Below are 6,000 nucleotides of genomic sequence, written 5' to 3' on the forward strand. Positions count from 1 at the left end.
CAAATCCAGTCCAAATCTAATCCATATCAAATGCATATCCAATTCAAATCCAATCCATGTAACACCCAAATCCTATCCAAATCGATTCCAAATCCAATCCAATTCGTCCAAGTCAAACTCGAATCCAAATCAAGCCCAGTCCAATTCTAATCCAAATTAATATTAAAACCAATCTGAACCCAGTTCAAATCCAGTCCAAATCCAATCCATATCAAACGCATATCCAATTTTAATTCAATCCACGTAAAATCCAAATTCAATCCATGTAAAATACAAACCCAATCCAAATCTAATTCAAATCCAATTCGAATCCAATTCAAGTTCAATCCAAATACAATCCAAATGCAATCTAAATCTAATTCAAGTCCAATCTAAATCCAATTCAAAACCAATTCAAATCGAAGCCATTCCAAATCTAATTCAAATCAAAATCTAATCCAAATCCAATACAAATACAATCCTCATCCAAATTCAATTCAAGTCAAATCTAAATCCAATTCAATTCATATCCAGTTCAAATCCAATCCATATCAAATGCATAACCAATTTAAATTCAATCCATGTAAAATCCAAATCCACTCTATGTAAAATCCAAATCCAATTCAAATCGAGTCCAAATCCAATCCCAATCCAATTCCACTCCAATACAAGTAATGTAATATTAATTTGCTTCAAACCCAATCCGCAAATAATCAAAATCCAATAGAAATCCTAGCAAAACCAATCCAAATCCAATTCAAAATCCAATAGAAATCCAAATCAAAACCAATCCAAATCCAATTCAAACCCAGTTCAATTCTAATTCATTTCAAAACCAATCCGAACCCAATTCAATCCAAATCCATTTCAAATTCAATCCAAATTCAAGCCATATCAAATGCTTATCGATTCAAATCCAACCCAAATCGAGTTCAAATCCAATAGAAATCCAAATCAAAACCAATCCAAATTCAATTCAAATGTAATCCAAATCCAATCCATATCGAATGCATATCCAATTCAAATCCAATCCATGTAAAATCCAAATTCAATTCAAATCGAAACCAAATCCAATCCAAACCAATTCGGATACAATCCAAGTCCAATCCAAATGCAATCTTAATCCCATTCAAAACAAATTCAAATCCATTTAAAATACAATGCAAATTGAATCCAAATCCAATCCAAATAGAATTTAATTTCAATACAAATCTATCCAAACATCACTTTTTTTTTAACACTTGCATCTCTTGCGTTTCTATTAAGCCAACAAACAACGATCCTGTTCATTATTTTGAGATTTTGTAGTACTGTCTATTTCTATGCTTCTACATCCATTCTTATATCCATTATATTACACCAACATATTCTGCAGTGACGACACATAAAGTAGAAAACTCATTTATTTTTTTTTGCTGAGACCTACTCGCTCAACACTATTCTATATCTTTGGAGACCTGCTCGCTCCTTTTTTTTTGTGGAGACCTACTCGCTCCTTTTTTGTGGAGACCTACTCACTCCTTTTTTTTGTGGAGACCTACTCGCTCCTTTTTTTGTGGAGTACTACTCGCTCCTTTTGTGGAGACCTACACGCTCCTTTTTTTATAGAGTCTTACTCGCTCTACTTAAAGACAATTATGTATTGTCACCGCAGAATTTTTTATGGTCTACTCATTTCATTAGGAAACACAGGAACCTACTCGTCCTAGCTACTTGTCCAATTTTCCATAACTATGCATCTTATTCTCTTTTTCTGTCTTCTGTTCTCAACATAAAACTGAAGATCGTATAACCTCAATAATTTTCAATTGTCCAGACCAAGATGAATACACAGCTAGGTGTTTCAATCTGACCAATTTATGGACGAGAAGAAGGCGGGGGTGAAAAATTCATTTTCGGTGCAAAACATAAACAAACCGGCTGGCTCTCCCATACTAAAATCCAAGATGGCTGAATCGTGAATTTGGCAGATTGGAACACCTAGTGGTGTATTCATCTTGGTCCAGACCTGACCGAGTTGTTCAGACTCGATCGTGGTTACCCAGACAACGCATCAAAGCCACGATTTTTTTTTGTCCGATGCCTTCAACACACTTCAACATTCAGATTAACAAAAAAATGATATTACCTTGTTATCATTACCGTTATGCGGTGGCCGTACATTTGAGACGTAGGCAATTTTCAACATTCGAAAATTGTATACAACTCACATTTAAAATTAATCCTTTTCGCTACATACCTTTATTACGCAACGCCGGCTTGGAACCAAGAACGGCATTTACATTTTTTTTATTCTTCCAAGATAGATCGCGCTTGGAAAAACATAAACAAACATCATGATTTCACAATCAGTTTCCCAATAGAGCTAGAAATTTGCTAACAGGTCCACCACTTTTTTTATTTTTTAGTCACTACACGGACTACCATTCCGCAGGAGGATGCGAAGTTTATGCATCGTTGACCGTTGTCATTCGATACGGTGTGCAGACTATCCGGTCCGATGACCGGTCTATACATTTCCTCCCTTCCTACCTGCGCGTTCATGTCACCGATGACGATTTTGACGTCCCGCAGTGGGCATCCATCGTATGTCTGCTCCAGCTGTGCGTAGAACGCTTCTTTCTCGTCGTCGGGTCTCCCTTCGTGTGGGCAGTGCACGTTGATGATGCTATAGTTGAAGAAACGGCCTTTAATCCTCAGCTTGCACATCCATGCGTTGATTGGCTGCCACCCAATCACGCGTTGGCGCATCTTACCCAGCACTATGAAGCCGGTTCCCAGCTCGTTGGTGGTGCCACAGTTTGGTAGAAGGTAGCCGCCCGATGCCCGCTTTTCCACACTTTCTGTCCTGTCCAGCAAATCTCCTGCAGCGCCACGACGTCGAAGTTGCGGGGATGTAATTCATCGTAGATCATCCTGTCGCAACCTGCGAAACCTACCCGGATAAAAAATATGATTAGAATATTATAAATTTTACTGTTACATCACCATGTAAAACATAGAAATTACCAATGAATGTAATGGAATTTTAACAACTAAATCACATAATCAGAGACAATTGTTTTCCATGATTAAATGAATGGTAAATGGGACTTTTACAATAAACAAGGGGGGTTGTTATGTATCTTTACAATAAAAAAATCGAAAAATTTTCATACAAAATTCAGAGCAAAACAATTGATTTAACGGTTCTTCAATGGGATGATTTCGAAGGCCAAAACAATAGAAAACAATGTGTTTCAAATGTTTTTTCTTAATTTTTTTTATTGTTTTACAGTAGAAATACAATGGGATTTTAAATAAATTTCACTTCAATCTCGACTTCAATATTACAATAAAAATACAATTCAATTTAATGATGTACAATTTATTTTATTGGTACTATTTCAATTTAGTTTTAAATTTTATTTGTAATCAGTAAATTTAAATTTTGTTCCATTTTTAATATATTTTTACGATAATTCTACTTCAGCTTTAATTAAATTCAATTCAGCTTTAATTTAATTTCAATTTGATTTTAGTTCAATTTGTGTTCGAATTAAAATTAAAATTATTAGTGGTATTGTTAAGTGCGTTAACTGGTTAACTGCTATTCAGACCGGGATTCATAAACGTAGATTTCAGTCGCCAATGATGCAACCGGCTATACTCACTGAAGTCGCTGCAACTAATGCTGCTCGCATTTTTTTCCTGTGGAAGATGTAAATTATAAAATAATGTCAGGTTTCTTACAAAAAGTATAAGCCGAGAAGAAAAACAAAAGTTACCTGTTTATTTTTTTATTGTATCCCGTTGGTGATATAGCTCGATGATAGTCGCCGAACGATATTGAATCATCAGTGATGTTGGCATGCAGCAGTGTTTTATCATTAATTCAATTTCTGAAAAGGAACAAGGATACATGTTAATAAAAAATTTGCGAACTGCTTCGGCGGTGTAAATCAAGGGACCCCTCCCTGAAAGTCTTCCACGTAAAAAACAATAATGTTACTAGGCACATACATTCCAAAACTTATACTTTTCATTAACTTATTAATGTTATTACTTTTTGGTATGGGATCATTCATCAGATGGCATAATGAATTAGTGTATTGATATTTTCGAATAGGTTGTTGCTTATAAGGTTTTAATTTATAAGTTTTTTTTCTTTACGTGTTGAAAGATATATCCCACATCAAAATGATCCGGTATCATGATGATAACACTAATATAGATACCTTGATAGATACTCACCACGGTACAGCGGGAAATGATCGGCCGTTGCTTGCTCGCAGAATCAGTATTGTCGGCGTAGCATCAACTTAGAATTTGGAAGTCGGGACTTCCGAACCGAACTTTCTTCCGAAATTTTATCTGTCAAACTAATTGATGTGTTGTGCATCTGTGCATCTTTAGACGATCCCCACCGATGTGTATCCAAATGAGTGTCTAGTATAGGAACGAAATGCGTTCATATTTTATTTATGCACTTGTTCTCGCACCGGTTGTTTCTATCAAGGTTGTTGAAGTGCAATCATGCTTCGCACCGGTGGTGAATATCCGGTTGCTATTGAGGCAAACACGGAAATAAATAATATCAGGAAAAAATTATTATTTATTTTCAAATTTTTCAGAACGCGCTCCAACTTTTGTAATATAAATATGTGCGTAATGCATTTTGTGATTATCAGATTAGCTAGACACACATCTGCTAGGTGGCGCTAGCTTATATGCAATAATTTAGTGAGGTGGATATCTCGAGATCTATAAGACTCAGAAAGATTTTGTCTTCTGCAAAGTTGTTCGGGTAGCCATAACATTTATGATGGAGACTAGTTTAGTTTGGAATTCATACGCATAACGGCGCTAGTGTATGAAAAACAACCTGTTAGGTTAAATATTTCTAAATCCGTTAGAGTTAGAAAGTGGCCATCTTCTACAAAGTTATCCGAATTATTTGTTAGGTTGGTTATTGTGTAAGATTTAAAAGGGTAGTCAAAACCAGAAGTTTAGGTTGAAACCGCAATACTCGTTGGCGCTCGAGTTGAGTCGAATCGAGTCAAGAACGAGACACTGAAGATGGCCTTACTGTAGAAGTCGAAATAAGTATCTGTCAAAGGTACAACCAAGTGGTGGAATTAAATGGAATTGTACGAACTCGTCTTATGGCAAGTAACTTTGTAGAATACGGCAATATTCTGAAAGTTCCAGATTTTGAGATATTTAGCCTATCAGTTTATTTCTTATACACTAGCGCCGCTAAGCGTTTGTGTTTAAAACTAAACTTGCTTGCATCATGACGGTTTTCACCACCCGAACAACTTTGTGGAATACGGCAATATTCTAAAAATTTCAGTTTTCGAAATATCTAACCTAGCAGTTTATTTACACTAGCGCCACCAAGCGGTTATATCTTAATCTAAAGCTGCGTTGGTCATAATGGTTTTGACCTCCCGAACAACTTTGTAGAAGACGCCAATATTCTAAAAATTCCAGATTTCGAGATATCTAACCTATCAGGTTATTTCATATGCACTAGCGCCGCCAATCAGTTGAAATTCAAACTAAACTGACCTCCATCACAATGGTTTTGATGATGAATAACCGAACAATTTTTCAGAAGGCGGCACATTTTTTATTTATGCGTTACTCTTTATTTCCGTGTGATGGTTTGGCAACGGTTGGAGCGGGTCGCCAAATTTGCCAACTCGCTATTCACCTAAGGTTGCGTTTACATTTCCCAAACCCGTTTACCAACGACCGGTGCGAGTTCGCGTCATGATAGAGGTTGCTATTTTGGCTTTATTTACACACTGGTGGGGATCGTCTTAGGCGAATCCAGCGCACTACTTCCGAAGTTGGGAGATAGTCTGTATCTGGATCTGGATCTGTATCTGGAGAAAAATCCAACTTCGATATAAAAAGCGTACTAACTTTGTACCGGATAAAGAATAATAAAAGGAACACTTCGTTTATTGTCGGCGTAGCACCAAGTTAGAATTCGGAAGTCGGGACTTCCGAACCGAACTTTCTTACGAAGTT

At 36.4% G+C, this 6,000-nt stretch overlaps 1 long non-coding RNA gene across 1 annotated transcript; it reads right to left on the bottom strand.

The window, feature by feature from the left end:
• Nucleotides 1-3,552: 3,552 nt before the first annotated feature.
• On the bottom strand, nt 3,553-4,368 carry LOC134203740 (uncharacterized). Its single transcript, XR_009977689.1, has 3 exons — nt 4,213-4,368; nt 3,747-3,860; nt 3,553-3,669 (listed from the first exon to the last, which is right to left on the bottom strand). It is a non-coding gene; the product is annotated as an uncharacterized LOC134203740 (long non-coding RNA).
• Nucleotides 4,369-6,000: the final 1,632 nt, after the last annotated feature.

The sequence above is a fragment of the Armigeres subalbatus genome, unplaced genomic scaffold (assembly GCF_024139115.2).
Source record: "Armigeres subalbatus isolate Guangzhou_Male unplaced genomic scaffold, GZ_Asu_2 Contig2079, whole genome shotgun sequence".
Lineage (NCBI taxonomy): Eukaryota > Metazoa > Arthropoda > Insecta > Diptera > Culicidae > Armigeres > Armigeres subalbatus.